Source organism: Peromyscus maniculatus, chromosome 3 (genome assembly GCF_049852395.1).
Source record: "Peromyscus maniculatus bairdii isolate BWxNUB_F1_BW_parent chromosome 3, HU_Pman_BW_mat_3.1, whole genome shotgun sequence".
Lineage (NCBI taxonomy): Eukaryota > Metazoa > Chordata > Mammalia > Rodentia > Cricetidae > Peromyscus > Peromyscus maniculatus.
Window position 1 is genome coordinate 85,624,834 of NC_134854.1, and position 19,259 is coordinate 85,644,092.

Consider the following 19,259-nt stretch of genomic DNA (forward strand, 5'->3'; position numbering starts at 1 on the left):
GGCTACCACAGTCCAAATTGCCTCCAGAACTGTCTTTCATGCTCTTACAAGGATGGCCCACTAAACCCCACTTAAAGTGTACAGCCACTTTTTCTAATCTAAAGTTCCCAAATCTTCCATCTTCCTCTGACAAGCAGCATGGTCAGGCCTGTTGCAGCAATATCCCTGTCCCTGATACCAACTTCATCCTAGTCACCATTCTATTGTATGGAGAGACACTATGAAACCACCAAGCTCACTTCTAGTTATATACTTCCTCCAAAAAGGCCACAAACCCTAATCTTTTTAATCCTTGTCCACAGTCAGGACAAATCTCTGTCACCCGCCAGTCCCACAGCTGCTCAGACCCAACCAAGTAAACACAGAGACTTATATTGCTTACAAACTGTATGGCCATGGCAGGCTTCTTGCTAACTGTTCTTGTAGCTTAAATTAATCCATTTCCATAAATCTATACCTTGCCTCATGGCTCGTGGCTTACCAGCGTCTTCACATGCTGCTTGTCATTGCAGAGGCTGGCAGTGTCTCTCTCTGCCTTCCTGTCCCTCAATTCTCCTCTCTGTTAGTCCCGCCTATACTTCTTGCCTGGCCACGGGCCAATCAGTGTTTTATTTATTGACCAATCAGAGCAATTTGACATAGAGATCATCCCACAGCATAGTGACATTTCCTAGTGACTAAGTTTCAAATATACGAGCCTGTGGGGACCATTTTTCTTCAAACCACCACACTATCCATTTATATCTCTTCAGAGAACTCTTCTTTCAGTGCCTCAGCCCATTGTTTAATTGCATTGTTTATTTTCTTAGTGTGTAGGGGTCTCCTCAGTTTTGTTTGTTTTTTGTTTGTTTTTTACTCTAGGCAGGTATCCTGGACACAGAGTCCCTAAGAGTTTCTCCTGGTCTGTGTTTTTAATAATGTAAGGAAATTAATAATGTAAGTTTCTTTTCTAGCCCTCTGTTTAGCATTCTGTAGAACTCTTATACCTAGACAGGCATCTCTTTCTTTAGGTTTGGAAATTCTTCTTCCATGATGTTATTGAAAATGTTTTCTATGCCTTTGATGTAGTACTCTTCTCCTTTGATTCCAATAATCCAAATATTAAGTCTGTTCTTGGTATTCTAGAGCTGAGTCATGCCCTGTAGCTGTCATTGCTGAATTTTTTTCATTCATCATTTTTTTAAATATGGTCTGATTTTTCTGCCTTGTCTTCCATAACTGATTTTCTATATAATCCATCCTATTGATAAGGATTTCCACTGAGGTTTTTATTTTCCTGAGCTTTTATTTTCATTATCATTTCAGTTTGGTTGGCTTTAGTAGGTTGGCCTATGTTTTTTTTTAATTCTATTTTTGTATATTATATTGATGTCCTTATTTCATCTAGCTCTTTGTTTTTGTTTTCTTGGAGTATAGCCATGTGTTCATTGAGTTGATTGAACACAGATAGTTATCTTTTTTTTCTATTTTTCTGGAAGTCCCTCCACATCATTTTCATTGAAGGTCATGTACACAGGACCACCCACTGTGGATGAGGCATATTATCTTGGTGTTTCATGGTGCTCTAGTTTCTCCACTGGGAATGGCATATCTAGAATACTTTGTTAGTTGAATCTTTCTCTCTTTCTCCATTTTTATTCTTTCCCACCCTCCCACCTTTTCTTCCCCCCTTCCTTGCCCCTCCTCAAATTCTTTCCTCTATCCCCCTTCTATCCTTTCCTCCCCCATCCTTCCTTTTCTCCCTCCCTCATTTCCTTTCTTCCTGTCTTCCTTTTTTTGATTCAGGTCACTTTTCTTCTTTCAATGTAAAGGTTTACAAATCTCAAGAAAAGATTAAGTTTTAGTAGGGTTGAGACTTGGTTTTCCTCTGTGGAGCAGGTGTAGGATGTTCCTGGCCAGTGTTGACTTGCCCTGATTAGGCATATCAGGTGAAGGACATACAGACTGGACTCCTGGTGCAAAATTCCTTGGAACTATTTCAGGTCTGTTGTAGAGGCTGATAAAGGCCTGGTTTCTATATCCAGGTTTCCCAGTATATAAAAAGATCTAAGATAGTGTGGGGACCCATACTTTTGTACGGGTTGGGATCCTGGTACAGGGGATTTCCAAGAAGCATAGGCAGGCCTAAGTTGTGGAAGGCTCTGTTCCTTATTTGATGTAGGTGACTTTGCTAATTTGACTCCTGGAACAAAATTCCTGGGAGATGTGAAGAGATCTGCTACAGGAGGCTGAAAGGCCTGGTGTCTGGAACAAGGTTCCTGAGTCATGGAGGCTTGCCTAAGCAGGAGCCACATTTTACTTCAATCATGATTCACATTCATATTTTTAAGAAAATATATCAAACCTGACAACAGTCATTAAATTGTTTAATGTTATTTGGTATTGTGAAAAAAGAAAAAAAAATCATCCACATTAAATATCACTTGGTATAAATTACAGCTTGTGTGCCCCTTCCCACTCTAATCTTACCTCACGTCTTCCCACAACAATCTTAATTAAAATAACAACTCTATTCCTCTGGCTGACACCCTTCTCAAGTGTAGGCAGGGCTACTCCAGGTATAGAATCCTTAATTATAAACATTAAGCTGTTAAACATAAGTGATTCTGTGTTTTGACTTTAAAATGATAATATTTAACAAATTTACAAATATAGATTATAATAATCACAAATTACATACAAAGTAACTTATAAATATTTAATTTTTTCATCACTAAGAGTGTTTATAAAACCTTCTGTAAAAATTATATTGAAGGGCTAGGTGTATGCCTACATGGTAAAACACTTGCCTAGAGTGTACAAGGGCCTGGGATGAATCACCTCCAAAGGAGGATAGAGAGGTGAAAGGAGGGAGGGGGAGGAGAGGAAAGGAGGGGAGAGAGGAGAGGCTGAGGGAAGACATCTTACAAATAACTGCAAATGTATTAATTAGACACCCTTGTCTTATCTGTATGTGGCTAGCTCACCTCTGTTATTAGTGGGCTCTGTGCGAAGCCAGTCAGTGTTAGTGTACCATTTCTCTGTGTCAGACAAGGTCTCCAACAGAAGAGACTTATTCTGTGAATTTCATCAATCCAAAGCTTATATTTTGTTTATTTAAAAAAATTAGCAAAGTTTTAACTCTATACTCTTTTCTGGAATGTTGCAACCACAAAACTTCTGTTTTATTCATCTATTCCCTGCAACCAATCAATGTCTCCCCTTGCCTCCCTAATATGTCTGTAGAATCTATACTCTAGCCCATATATTTTCATATATTTTATGTTTAAAGATCAATGGTGAGTGAGTTATGTTCACTTTCTGTTAGGAGTAGTGTCTAATGAAAATAACCATGGTTTTTGAAGAGAGGAATTGTAATTTGTCTAGACAGGAGCTGAATAAGAAACATAATTTTCACTTCTTAGCCTTTAACAAAGCAAGGCAAACAACCACTAAAATTCTGTTATTTGAAACAAGTTCATAACTCACCTTAAAAAGCTGAAAAATAAAGTCATATTATTGGCCAAAATACTTTGGGGGAAAGTGTAGGCTCCTAAAGTAAATACATTATATTCTAAAATATTTAATGAAGAACTTGAATGATAAGCACTTCATTAGATTGTTGAGAGTATGTATTATAAAGATGCAAATCAGCCTGTCTTTTTTATTTTTATCATTTTGTAATTAAAAAAAAAAAGCAATAGATCAGCATATCTTACAGCAGAATTAGAGCACTGGGCTAATATGAGTGAGGTTCTGGCTTCAGCACTCCATAACAAATGAGGGGAAGGAACTTTTCTGTTTATGTGAACACTTTCAGAGCTAACTGTCATGGAAATTGTACTGCAAGTGAGTTACACATGTCTGTGAAGGCAAGTATGTGAAATGTATGTATCACCTACCCTGCTTCCTTAGCCAATGAAGACTTAGTCTGTAGGAGGTAGTAGACATTTTAAAACTTCAGAAGCATTATCCTAATGTTTATAACAAACAAAAGTAACCAGATCAGACAAAACATCAATAACTGTGATTTTCAATTCACAGAATGGATTTACTTCAACATGTACTTATTCTTCTCACAAAAGTAATTACTGCCCTACAACACATAAAGACACTCTTCTAATACGTCTGCCATCAAGTCACCTAGAAAGAAGGAATTTAAGCTTATCAAGCCATCTGTTAAGGATGCTTTCAAACTTTGTATTGTAGAACACTGGTGGTCCACAGCATTGTAGCCTTCAGCTCATGTTTTAGAGTCTGAAGGAAGCCATGGGATCATGCCCAAACAGGCCTTTGGCTTTGGCTTTTTCTTTCATATTCCAACATAAGCAAACTGTAAATTGTGCTATCAAATGTTGCTGTGAAATAATGCAAAATATTTGAGTAAGCTATCAAGTATGTAGTAGGTTAAAAATTTCTTCATTCTTTGTAAAATGGTCTAGAGAAACACTGACACAAGTCTCCAGGTGACCCTATGATTTAAGGACTTTGACATTACCATTCAGCACTAATGGGCTCAGCTCTAGAGAGAGGAACACACCTAAGTCACAATGTGTAGTTCCGGATAAGAACATTTCTCAAAATGAAAGCTGACAAAAGGGCAGAATGCAATTCAACAATCATCTGGATATTTCTCTTTTCACTTAATCTCAGAAGAATTTCTTGGAGAAAGCTTCTATATATCATTTATTTAATAGCTTAGCAGAACTGATTTTTACTATTTAGCCTCAAATGGCATCTAATAAGTAATGATATATTTCAAAGTGTAATTGATAAATCATAATGAAGAGACTATCTCTTGTGATGAAAGAAAACAAAACTTGATAATAAAATAAAATCATTAATGATTACAAGTAAGAAATTCAGTTATAGTAAATAGTAACATATTATCCCACATGGAATAGGTGTAATCAAAATAATTGATGCAAGGCTGTGGTTTGCAATGCAGTTATTGAAGTATTAATAACAATGCTTTAGTGTGCTTCAAGAAATCTTCTACAAATAAGTTCTTTTAAAATGCAGTCTTAAAAGACAATATGTTTTCTACTGAAGGTTTTCTGGACTTTCCATCTTCTATAGGGTGCTTGTCCTCAGCTACTTTTGGTGTACTCTCTTGTGAATGTTGGCAGACATCATTATACTTTCCAGATTTCTGATCAGCAGCCAGTAGAGTTCTCTTAGGATAGGAATGACACCAACCATTTTTATCCAAACCTCTCCAGAAACACTGTTTCTGGTACACTTCAGAAACACTGAAGGGTCTAATGACTTTCTTAAATTCATTGAGTAGAAGTACATCCATGCCAGGTCATTGCTGTCCATCTCTGACTGAGCTCTTTATAAAAGGATAGGTACCAGCCAGCATCATCTACAGTCCTCAGCATGGCATTACTCAGGCACTTGTTCGCAGTCCATTCACAGCCCTCATGCCAGACCTTCTAACTCTGCAGTGGACCCAGCAGAGTGATATACAAATGGTTCAAGTGATTTAAGTGGTTCCTGTACATGTTAAAATGAGACTTGATAGTGTAAAGAACTCCTAATACATTGCACACAGTTTTACTGGAATTTTGAGAGTGTGCTAACAGTTTACAACAGAAAATGCTATTTTAGACTAGATTATGAATCATTTTAATGTCTTGAGAATTTTGTCCTTAAGATCCTCGTTTAATGTTAGGAACCATTGTCTTTTCATGTAATAAATTGTATGTTTTGTGTGGGAAGACTGACTCAGTTTAAATTACTGGAAGAGATCCTGAGATCAGTATTTTAGTAGAGATGGCTCATTTCAAAGGCACTTCCAGAAAGCACAGTGGGAAACTGTAAGGACAAAACCTGGTCAAGGGTGTCTTACCAAGAATTGGGTATGAATGTGGACAGATTGGGGTTCTACCTGAGGAACTGCCTGTGTAATATACCTCAGAGATAGCACCCAGAAATGGTTGTGATCCATTGCATGGGAGGCAGTACGATATCCAGCCTGTGACACAAGAAAAGCCTTCAAACCACAGTCAACCAAAAAGGAAGCCAGAAGCTGAAGAAGAAAGCTGCACCCTGCCTCGAATCAGCTGGGAGTGGGTGAGTTTGTAGGGTGAGGGAAGACGTTGTGTGTTGATTGGATATTGAGAAGGAGGATGCTAGGGTTTTTCTTCATACCTATTTATGTTCATGACACCTCTCTAGAGGTTACATGTTTCTTTTCAAGTGTGGAGGTGAAGAAGAGTGACTATCATGGTCTGTCTGGCGGACATTAAGCTTATGACATCAGCAGCTGTAGATCAGAAGAGCTGCTTGCTTCTGCATTTGTCTATTCTTGGAAACTAAACTGCCCCTGGGGTGACTTCTGAGGTTTTCTGAATGAAAATTTAAGTATGTTTTCATTGAAGGAATGGATGTCCAGATATGCACAGGCTTTAGAGACTTCAGAATCACCCTACTGGAAGGAAGAGGATGAAGGCATTTCTTTGCATCCCCATTTGCGGAGCTTTGCCTTCAGCAATTCCCAATGTTGCCTTATTTCTAGGAAGTGTTTAAGTTTTAGTGCAGCATTCAGTGTAGGATATGTACCCATCACGTCCTAGCAATTTTGCTCTGAATGAGGACTGCTTTGTTCATTTCTGACTTGGTAAAGGCAGAAATCTGAAGGCTGGGAGCCAACTGCACCTGTTGAGCTTTGTCCAATTTTGTACCTTTATAATGAGCAAAGGTACTTGCGACCCTATTAGGAAGATAGGCTAATAAAACTGGTTGAAGCTTGAATGCCAATGCCTTAGAGAATGGGAGATGAATAAAACTGAGTATGCATGAAAAAGAATTTGTGGTCAGAATTAAGGGTCTAGTAGAAGTTGGAAATCATTTATTTTTAGTGACACATGAAACAGGCAGTGTATATTCTACTTTTAAGAAAGAGAGAATAGTGACTTCTAAGATACATTAATGACATTTAAGGCAACACTGATCATTTTACAGAGAGACTGGATTTATAGAGATGTACACACTGGGCATATTATATAAAATGTTTAAGAACAAACAGACATAAAATTACCAACAGCATAGGATCACTACCATGTTTTAGCTGATTTTGTATGAGTGGGTTGCTTTGTCAAATACTAAAATTCTTTTCTGGATATAGTAGCATTTTGTTTGAGCAAAATGTAGCAGTTGGTGCCTCAGATCCAAGAGACATTTTAATATTAAATACATTTCTAATACCACGTGGTACTTTGAATGTAATTGGCCCCCATAATCTCATAGGGAATGGCACTATTAGGAGGTGTGGTTTGTTGAAATGGGTATGACCTTGAGGAAGGAAATGTGTCCCTGTGGGGGGTAGGCTTTGAGGTTTCCTACATCAGGACACCACCCAGTGTCTCAGTCGACTTCCTGTTGCCTGCAAGATGTAGGACTCTCAGCTACTATTCCAGCACCATGTGTGGTGGTATTGTGTTCCCCAAAATATTGTGTACTCTAATAAATTTATCTGGGGTCAGAGAACAGACAGCCACTAGATACAAAGGCTAGAAAATGGTGGCACTCACACCTTTAATCCTAGCATTCCAGAGATAGAAATCCCTCTGGATCTCTGTGAGTTCAAGGCCACATTGGAAATAGCCAAGCATGGTGACACACACCTTTAATCCCAGAAAGCCAGCCTTTAATCCCAGGGAGTGGTGGTAGAAAGCAAAAAGATATATAAGGCGTGAGGACCAGAAACTAGAAGATTTTGGCTGGTTAAGCATTCAGGCTTTGGAGCAACACAGTTCAGCTGAGACCCATTCCGGATGAGGACTCAGAGGCCTCCAGTCTGAGGAGACAAGACCAGCTGAGGACCCGGCGAGGTGAGATAGCTGTGGCTTGTTCTGTCTCTCTGATCTACCAGCATGGACCCCAATAACTCACCTCAGGTTTGATTTTATTAATAAGAACTTTTAAGATTCCTGCTACACCATGTCTGCCTGCATGCCGCCATGTTCCCTGCCATGATGATAATGGACTGAACCTCCAAAACTGTAAACCACCCATCCCAATGAAAAGTTTTACATTAAGAGTTGCCATGGCTATCATCTCTATTGACAGCAATAGAAACCCTAAGACATACCATAAGGTGATTTGTCAGTGGTAAGAGAAAGTAGTTCAAAGCTACCATCCAGAAATAGCACAGAGCAGAAAGTCTGTTGTTTACAACTCTAGACATTGTCCATTGCTGACAAGTGCAACACCATCACAACTGTTTCTTACTGTCAACTACAAGAGTGATTTCTATAGCAAAAGTGACTCCAGAAATTTAGAAATGCAGGAAAGTGTGAAGGTTTGATTACTGAATCAAAGGCTTTAAGGGTCATACTTCAAGTAAACATAAACATTTTGAGGATGACAGACACCACAAATAGTTTAGGTGATGACCATGGAAGTTCACATTTTGTATTTATGTTCTTTTTCCTTTCGACAATTTGTAACCAATGAGAATTATGTTAACACACTTTAATTCTAAAATCAGTAATATATTTGATACTCTTGAAACTTCTAGAACCCAAAGTCTCAATATAATATAGGGTGAGCTAAAAGATAACAGAAATGTTGAATGACATATGCCTCATAATGAATTGTAAGCAGGCGTAAGTAAGCAATCGCCTTCACCAAAGATGAGTTGTGAGTCATGCAGGATAGAGCCAAGCTACATACCAAGTTACTATACAAATAGTAGTACACCCATTAACTGCCCAAATCAGACACTTGTTGTTTAATTGTCATTTTGCTCTTTTGGCATAATCCCTGGGAATCCTTGTCCAATCTGTTCTCTACTAGCATTTGAGCCTTCCTTGTGTGGTTGTTCTGTGGTGGTGAAATTGCAGATAAGGATCAGGTAAAGAAATACATACAAATAGACACAGTATACAACAAACGTGCATGAGTACTTACACTGAATAGATGTGTCTGAAGCTTTTAATCTGTTGATTGATGTAGAAAATTGTCCACATCCTGAAAGGAACGTGATGACTGAGAATTACTAAAGAAGAGTTTTTTTTTTTTTCCTTATACCAGATCAGCACAAAATGGGCATGTGTTGAAACAGTAGCATCATGTTTTAACTGCTCAAATTCCTTAATGGTTTATTCCTTACCTCTCCAGGATGTAAAGAGTCCATAAGTAAACAGGGATGTGTAGCAGGAATCTTAAAAGTTCTTATTAATAAAATCAGACCTGAGCCAGTTATTGGGGTGAATACTGGAAGGTCAGAGAACAAGAACCAGAACAAGCCACAGCTATCTCACCTTGCCAGATCCTCACCTGGTCTTGTTTCCTCAGACTGGAGGCCTCTGAGTCCTCATCCAGAATGGGTCTCAGCTGAACTGTGCTGCTCAAAACCTAAAAGCTTAACCAGCCAAATGCTTAACCAGGCCAAAAGCTTCTAGTTTCTGGTCCTCATGCCTTATATACCTTTCTGCTTTCTACCACCACTCCCTGGGATTAAAGGCTTGCTTTCTGGGATTAAAGGCATATGAGTCACCATGCCTGTCTGTATCCTTGAACACGTGGATTTCTGCCTCAGTAATGCTAGGATTAAAGGCATGTGCTACCACTGCCTATCCTTTATGTTTAATATTGTGGCTGCTCTGTCGCTGATCCCAGATAAGTTTATTAGCATGCACAATATTTGGGGGAATACAATACCACATTGAAGGATATAAATAATGAGAGCTGCTGTGTCCCACAGACTGTTCTACAACTGTCAGTTTAACTACAGTTCTCATTTTTTTAAACTGCAGAGTAGTTTCTGCAACTTTGAGAAAGAAAGCTAGGAGAACATTTTCACATAAAACAGTTTTGAAATCACTGCCATCTACTTATGTCTGATCTTATGATTTCAGAGAGTTACTCGATGTTTTGTTCCTTCAGTTTCTTTTTATTTTATTATTATCTTTTATTTGACAAGTGTTTGCCTCCATGAATGTATGTATACAATGTAAGTATAGCGCCCACAGAGGCCAGATGAGGACTTCAGATATCCAAGAACTGGAAGTAAAAATAGTGAACTGCTATGTTGGTTCTGGGAACCATATCAGGGTCATGTGCAAAAGTAGCAAGTGCTCTTAATAGTTGTGCCATCTCTAGCCCATATGTGTGTATGTATTTATATGTATATGTTTATGTAAACTGCATATCCTAGGGCTTAAATGATAAAGATGCTATGGAAATTTAGCAGCATATGTATACATAGATAACTTTGTTCCTTGTACACATCTAATTTTCTTGGGGAGACAAAGTTTACACACACATACACACAGAGAGTGTGTGTATATGTGTGGGTATGTCATGTAATTCAGTACTCAGAGTATCCATATAAATAATTATCTAGTGCCTAGCACATATTAAATGCTTAATAAATAATAAATTATATTACTTTGATTACTGATACACTACAAAAAAAATGTTGATTAAATTACATTTAGTAAATTCTGTATTGACCTTGACATCAGCTTTCTAGAAATCTTGCTATCCACTACTCATTAGTGAAGAGGATACACCAGGGAAGAAATGGTGTTCTTACTCTTGGGAAGCTTACAAAAGGGAATGAAACAGTACAAAAGGTGCAACATGTCCTCTCAAATGCTTGCATAAGTACACTTGCACAATAGATAGAAGGAAGAAAAGCAGTTATCATTTGAAAAATAGGATAGAGGAGAAATCAAAAGGACCAACCCTAAGATGTGAAAGTGTACTGTGTGAAGGGCCATGTGTGGCTCTGTCTAATACCACTTGTATTTGAGAACCTCTTTAATATTCTCTCCCCCTTTCTTTTCTTCCATTTCCCCCTCTCCTTCTCTTCTTTCTTTGCTTCAACATAGAGAAAAAAAGCTTTATAAATCTTACCAATTAAGTGCCAATATGCCCCCAAACTGTCATTTTAAATCTTGATCAAACGCCCACTAAAGGCTCACTCATTTATGTTGTCAATCACACTTAGGAACTAATTTATCCTACCAATTATCATTTAGCTACTAAAAGTAAATAAACGCTTTAATGGTATTTCCTAGTTGTTCCAAAAGTCAGCATGTTAGAATGTAGTGAAGGAGAAATGGATGACCTGCTCTTCAACTTTTAGAGACAGGTTTAGGGTCTGTGGAGGCTCTGTTGGTAAAGTGCTAAATGTACAAACACGAGGCCCTGACTTTGGATGGCCAGCACCCATGTAAAAAGCCAGATGTGGCAGATGTGGTACTGTATACTTATAATTCCATAGCTAGGGGGTAGAGACAGGAGGATCCCCCGAGGTTACTTGGCCAGGTAGCCTGGCTGAACCAATGAGGTCCACATACGGCTAGAGACCCTGCTTCAAAAAATAAGAGGAAAGCTGAGCACGGTGGTATATGCCTTTAATCCCAAGTCTAGGAGGTAGAGGCAGGAGGATCTCTGTCATTTCAAGGCCAGCCTGGTCTCTATAGAGAGTGAGTTCCAGAACAGCCATGACTATATAGAGAACCCCTCCCCACCCACACACACAAAGAACCTAGAAAGATACCCCAGCGGTTAACAGCACTGGCTATTTTTCATAGGATCTGGGTTTAATTCTATAGTAGTTCTCAACTATCTGTAACTCTATGTCCAGGCCATCCAGCAACCTTCTCTGGCCTACCAGATTCCACACATGCACCTGGTACACAGACATCCATGCAGAAAAATATTCTTAATTTTATGGTAATATATATATGTATATATATATATTGAAGAGTGATTGAAGAATCCAAAATCAATTTCTGCTCCCCGCCTACACACATGGAATCTTGGTATAATACATTTTTGCTTGACACAGCAAAGACAAGAATCCTACAATGTCAACATAAACTCCAAAAGAATTAGAAAAAGAGGCAGGTGTGATGGCAGCCATCTACATCCCAGCACTTGAGGGCTGGCAAAAAAGATCAGGTCAAGGCCAGCCTTGGCTATGTAGTGAATTCAAGGCCGAACAGACAAACCCAAAATGTATTTAAAAGAGAAGGAGGAACAACAATTGAGTAATCCATTGACCTAATGATAATTGTCAAACCTTTATATTTTCATTAAAAATATTGAAATTTTGAGTTTACTTTTAACCACTGTTCAGTCTTCGTTGAACTGTACAAGACACAGGAAGATGGTCTATGCCATTGATGAAGGCAGAGGGCACTTCCTTGCATCAGCACCCATCTTTAAACACTGAGAAACAGTGGGTATTATAGTGCTGGCCAACTCTCAGCAGGGCATGATTCCATCTCCCAGAGGATGTGGGCAGACCCAAGTGCGCAGCAGAAACAATAAATCTAGCAAATCCATTTATGAAATAACTTTGGCAGTAATGGCAAGAGGATTTGGATGGAAGTATTTGTGGTCTTCCAGCTGGAAGATCAGAACACAGCTTCCAAAGCAAAAGGCAGAGTGGAATGGCAGATAGTTGCTGCTTGGAGAAGAACAGCAAAGAGCCAGGGCTTCATGCTGAGCACAGGAGAACCAGACAACAGTGGGCTCTGGAACAGCCCCTGCTGCCCAGTGTCAATGTGAGGATTTCTGGTGCCATCTGCTGGATTGAGTGGGGACTTCAAATCCCATGTGCACTAGCACATAATTGCCTCCCTGAAGCTTCTGGGCTAGGGGGCAGGCCATGGCAAAATACAAAAAGCAGCCTGGAGAAATGGCACTCAAATGCACATTAATGTGAACACATTTACTGAGCCTTGGGAAGAGCAGAGGACAGTGTGTAGTGTAGTGTGTGGTTACTGATCACAGATGCACTGGAGTTTCTACGCTGTGATTCTACAGCCCACTCGGTGGTCCTGTTGACTTACACAGACCACTAGGGCAGCTGGATGGCATTTCTACCCCAAATCCATAAATCCCTTCCTAAAAGTTGCTTAAGTACTATAGACCTTATACTTTTTACCCTCTTTCTATTCTTTATTGGAGAGAATACAGTGGTTTGGTTTTATCTTTTGTTGTTTAGAAATAGAAAAAAAGAAAATCTGGAAGACAAGTGGTGTCACCTTACATCTTACAATTAGAGTTAGTTACTATGTAGTCTAAAACATTATGTCTGACTTGGCACTTATGTGAACATAGCAGTTCACCGGCTGTTCTTGCTTTGTGAAAACAGGCCAACCTGTTGGCTCTGCATTCTGTAGGGCTAGTGTAGAACTCTCTTATCAGATTGCAAAGTTTCTCATATATTTCAATGGATTTTCAATGATTGTTGTGGAAATGGATGGTTACATTGATATTGATTCTAGCTTGCAGTTCTCAAAACATTTCAATCACAGGAAATCTATTGTAAAAAAAATAATGATTCTTTGTGAAATTCATTTGGAACTTTGTCATCCCGGACATCTCACCCTGAATACCCCTAATGCATATGTTAAGACACAAGGAGCTGATACTCATTGCAAGCTTAGCATGGTCCATTATCTCTTATCCTCCTGATGATAGTATTATGTGAGAATAATCCTATTCTTATTGACAAACAGAAAACCTAAGGCTTACCACTTTGTAACTTGTCTAAAGTTACACTAAAATATAAAATGGAAGCATTGACACTGACTTTAAAGATCACCTTTATGAGTGTGGAGTTTTATGATATGATCTAAAACCATAGTACATAATAACGACTTTCATGTTAATTATGCTTCTGCATTGATGCTCATCACTTTGAGGAGCAATGCAGTAATAACATGGGTTTAGCTTGACTTAACCTACAGTTTCTCAGTGTATCTGTTTGCAGAACATTGAATAAGTTTTGTGGGGACACTGTTGCATAGATGCCGTTCTAGCAATGCTGATGTCAGTCATGTTATTACGGAGGAGGAGCAGGAATAGAGTCACTCTTCCCCATTTCTCTGTCCACTTCTTCTGGAGTGAGTCTTGGGGCCTGGGGCCTTCCTCAGAGGCCTTCCTCTCACTGGCTTCCACCTTGGATCTGGCATAGGTAGGATTCGGGAAGCCAATGCCTGCCATCCTGACTGCTGTGCTGTACCAGAAATCCTTGTATAAATATTCAGTGCATCCTGCAAAGGAAACAAGGGTAATTTAGTTGAGCCACAAGCTTGAGTGAAATAACAGCATGTTGCTGTTATTGTTTAGTCAATTAAATTGTCCTCTGTACTTGTAGGATCTGTTCTGCATTTAATCCCAGTGAGATACGCACTCTGGCAGTGTGCTTGATTTCTTTGCTTCAGATTGTCTTATTTAGCACAACTAAAGATTTGAGAACGAACACGGGAAGACACGATGATAAATTGTTGGGCCTTACTAAAGACTCAGAAGTCCTAAGGTCCTGCCAGTGACAGATGGTCTGTCCTTACTCATGGCTTGTCTCACTGACAGGGCTTGATTCCTCCCTCCCCTTCTTTTTTGCTGAATTCACTTAAAGTAAGCTCAGCCTTGTGGAAGGTGGAAGGTCACCTTTGTGGTAATTACATTGCTAAAGCACCGCACTGTATGTAGGACGTGCTCTTTGCACACTACTAAGTACCCATTCTAATGCTGAAAGAAACTTATGTGGTGAGAGGATTCAGAGCAGATTACCAAGAAACCCCCTGTTCTCATGTCTACTATCACTCAGCTGGGTTCAGGTGCTGCTCCCACAGGCAGCTTTGTTCTGCTTTGCTGGGTTCCTTTCAGCTAGCTGTTTGCTTCAGGGTTGCCCAGCAGTGATGGAGTCTTTCAGGCAGCTTTTCTGGCTCATCCTGGTAATTAATCCTATTGCTGAAGTTTGAGTACTTCACTACTTTCTTATGGCCTAAGGTTTTTGATATTTTCTTTTAAAAACACAACTAGAATTTACTAATAATCGGCACAACGAGACCTCAGAATTGTGGCACTGATGTACTCAGTAACAAAGAGGCCCTGTTCCCAAGGAAAAAAGGAAGAGGAGAACTTCAATCCAGTTCCTTAATCCATTTCATTGATTTGAAATGTTTACTGGCAAAATGTGAGTTGTGCTCTTTAAGTAAGAAAGATGAGAAAAGATGTATACTTTTCTAGCTTCTGTGGAGAAAAAAAAAAAACAAGAACTACTTAAGGAAGAGGGAGCTTTATTTTGCTACAGTGTTTAAGAAAGTACACAGTCCATTCCCGCAGAGAAGCCAGGGTGACAGCAGAGGTATGGCAGCTGGTGAGGATATATCAGAAGACAGGAAGCAGAAGAGGGGGGGAGGAGGGAGGGAGGGAAGGAAAGAGAGAGAGAAGAGAGAGAGAGAGAGAGAGAGAGAGAGAGAGAGAGAGAGAGAGAGAGAGAGAGAGAGAGACATTGAGAGAGAGATGAATGCTCATGCCTGGTGCCTGTAGAAGCCAGAAGGGGTATCAGATCCTCTCAGACTAGAGTTAAAGTCAGTTGGGAGTCTTCTCAAGGTAGATGCTGTATGGTCCATTGGCAGTATATACTTTTAACTTCTGTTTCTCCAGCCTCCCATTGTGTTAGATCAGTATAACTTTGGATTTATTTTGAAAGCACCAAGTCTCTCAGTGGAGGTAAAGAGATCTGTTCTCCTAGTCCATGGGATGCTGCTGCTTGCATTCACGGTAGATCTTTCTAGCTTAGATTAGCATTTCTGGAAACCACCTCATAGATATACCTGGAGTGTGTTTCCATGGTGATTCTAAATCCAGTCACATTGACAACGAGAATACATCATTGGAGAAGCAATCGTTCCTAATAGAATTCTGACATAACTATAGAAATAAATACAAAGAAGTTAGAAATTCTCAGATGCCTTGAAATAATTAAAACAATAACATCTGAAATCCAGAATTTGGTCCTTTAACTCATCAGTGCCGATAACCTGCTACAGCATTACTGAACCTAAAGTGTTGTGAAATGGAAAGAGATCAAAATACTAAAAATATTAATAAAAATATTACCAATCAGGTAAACTGATTTGGATTCCCAGCGATCACTTCCAGTGGTCATTCCTTATCTATACTCAGCTCTAAAGTTCCTTTATATAACTCTGTCTTCCTTCAACATGAGCACAGTCAGCTGGGGCTGGTAATCTGTGAAGAGGATAGCATCCTCACCCTGCTTCCCCTTTCATTCTCTGGTGGGTTTCAGCCTCTCTGATATGTCCCCTGTGCCTTTTACTTGTTTTTCAGGCAGTAGTCATTGAAGTTCTAAGGCCTAGGCTGTTGATCTCTGTCCTCTTTTACCATGATCTTTTTATCTTTCTAATCAGTTCCTTTAAAATATTCCCTTCTTTCAGTAACATTCAGTTAAAAGAAAACTCCAAGAACTCATGTGATCTTATTATTAATTCATGAACAATTAACCTTGACCTAAGGAATTCTATTCCTCTTTTAGTGGACATTTTTCCAGATAATATTTTGCATGTATTATAGTAGGGAAAAAAGTGGTTCATTTAAACTTGATGCTACAGTATTACATAGATGTGTATTATGTATAAATATTCTTCATTGTGTGGTTAAACGGACATGACATCTCTACCTTTTCATTACTACATATCATTCTAATAGTGATTGCTTTCCTGCTATAAAGAAAAATACACTTGGAGAAGGAAGTTTCAAACATTTAATACCCACAAAAATGTCCAGCACACACCTGACAATTTTTAGATCAAAACTTCACCAATTCACAAAGACTTAGTTATGCTAGTAATTGTGTTAATTGAAATTTAAGATTATAAAAAGATACAGAGCAACTATTAGTATCAATGCTTTTCATTACACAGGATGGTCTGAATTTCTCAAGGAGCAGACCCCAAATGTAATATCTCATATTAGCTCAGTGTGACAGCAGAGAATGTGGAGAAAAGTTCTTCTCTGTGCCAGAGCCAATGAGACTTTCAAAGTGCCCCTGGGCATGATACAGTGACCTAATCCACATGCTGCAAGGGATAGCGAGTGGGCACAAGCAGTAGGTACAAACACACAGGCACAGGCATGCAGGTTTGGAAGTGTCCTGCATCACCTCTGCTCACATTATCTGGGCTGGAATCAGGAACATGACTTTGAAAGAAAGTTATTGGACTAGCGATTTTAAAACACCATCCATCACAGAGTCAGAAGAGGGCTTGCCAACTTGAAAAGCCTAATAAAGGTTCTAAAGGACACTGTCTCCAAGTGAACATGCAGCCTCTGGCTGGAAAACTAACATACTCAAATAGAGGGCCATACAGGTGCTCACCTATAGAAAAGAGGTCTCCATTGACAATATGAAAAGGAACTGATTACCTGCAGTAAGTGTTAATATAGCCTTTTCCTTGTCTCATATTTATACTGCTAGAATGATTTTGTATTGTAATATTTCTGGGGGAAGGAGAGTACCGCAGAGCACTTCCTTACTGTCCCTGAGGGAAGGCAGGTTGCATCATGGTCTAAGACAAGATGGTTGCCCTTCTTTATGGAAGTTCCATACCGTTCTGTGCTCTCTCCTGTTTATTTAAGACCATGGTGGAAGAGATTACTTTCACTTTCTGCACAAACTCTCCATGTGGCTGTGTAGTAATCCCACAGTTCTGCAATAGAACAACTTCTTAACAATAACTACATGTAATGTAGAATTCACATAACTTGAATTTTCTTAACCTGTATACAAGGGAGAGATTAGCCTAAAAAGAGCAATTATTTCCTAAATTACTTCTTCCATTTTTGCCACTAATAACTTAGAAGCACTTTCGGTCTGTGTCATCTGTGGCTTGGCCTTAACTTCTTTCTAATATATATATATACATACATATATGGTTTTTTGAGACAAGATTTCTTTGCGTAGTTTTGGTGTCCTGGATCTTGCTCTGTAGACCAGGCTAGCCTCAAATTCACAGAGATCCACCTGGCTCTGCCTCCCAAGTGCTGGGATTAAAGGCATGTGCCACCGCCACCACCACCCAGCTCTAGTCCATATTTTAAGTTTAAGGTTTTTCTCCATATATGCATTTTTCTATTTTATACAGAGATAAATTTTCCTAACACCTAATGTTGGGTTTATATTTTTTTAAATTCTGTTGGAATTCCCACTTATTTTCTAATGCTTTTCATTGTTAATAAATCATTGATATGCCTCTCTAATTATTAATGAAGAAAATTAAAAATGAAAAAGAAACTTTGATATCAGTGATATGAAGATTAAAAAGTGCTTTCCTCATTAGTTAAAACTGGACATTGTCACATGCAATATCCTCCATAAAAAATTTCACCTATAAGTGGTCATGTAGATACACTGAAATCAATACTGATAAAATCTGAAAATAGAAAACAGGCTTTAGTTTTTCTGATAGCTCATTATCTGTATATCCCAGAAAGTTCATGGGATTCAGAGGACATATATTGAAATAGTATGAGATATCAACATTAAAAACAAGTGCAAACAATAATGTATTTGAAGAGAAAAAACATGTAATGGTATAGCAAATATGCATTGGATTTCTTCATATTCAAGACACCTTTGAAGCAGTGTGTTTTCATAGGCAAAAAATAACCCTCAAATCCAGTTCACATCTTGAAACATTCTTGGTCATTAATGGAAAACATACTCACTTGAGATCAAGTCTTGCCTACAAATACTACCAATGAGAATAATAATTTATTTCAAAGCAGCAGCCTCAATCATTGTGTGCTCTTGACATGAGCTGTAAGAATATGTCTTAGAAAGTGTACAATATGAATGGAAGCTGTGTTACAAAAGCTGAACATACATATTTACATACATACACATATGCAATTGCAAGCATACAGACACATATGCAGGCACACACACATATTTGTTCAGAGTTTACTAAGCCTATATTTGGCCTATGTCAAATCTTCAAAGTTTATCAGCCAAGATTGCTACCCCATCAAGCATGATGTTCCACAGCTCTAATTGGCAGGAACTCCATGAGTTCAAGGCCAGCCTGGTCTAGGTCAAAACGTGTTCCTGGTCATTGACCAGGGCTACAGAACGAGATCCTGTCTCAAAAACAAACAAAAGGATTGTTGCTTACATATTGCTTATCCATTTTTACATTTTATCAGCCTAAAAGCTACAAAAAATTCCCAACTATAATTTATTGTGAATGTGCTATGAATTGCTTTTACTATTTTACAGTTTAACTTTAGAACCAAAACTACCTCAAATACAACACAACCATTTTGTAGAATAGTTTACTCAGAACAGGAACACACATAGAGAGATGCTAAAGGCATTAAGTTGTGATCAAATGAGATTATAATGCTACTTGGATATTTATTAGGTATATTCCAGCACCGAAATGTATTTAGAACAAGGGATGTGATGTGAGCTCTGAAGTCTGGGAAATCTAGAA

The 19,259-nt window shown here is 38.7% G+C and overlaps 1 protein-coding gene across 2 annotated transcripts in view; it reads left to right on the forward strand.

Annotated features, from left to right (window-relative positions):
* Grid2 (glutamate ionotropic receptor delta type subunit 2) overlaps positions 1–19,259 on the forward strand; it is a 1,417,491-nt gene that overhangs the window by 821,769 nt on the left and 576,463 nt on the right. The gene's annotated exons all lie outside the window — the stretch shown is intronic.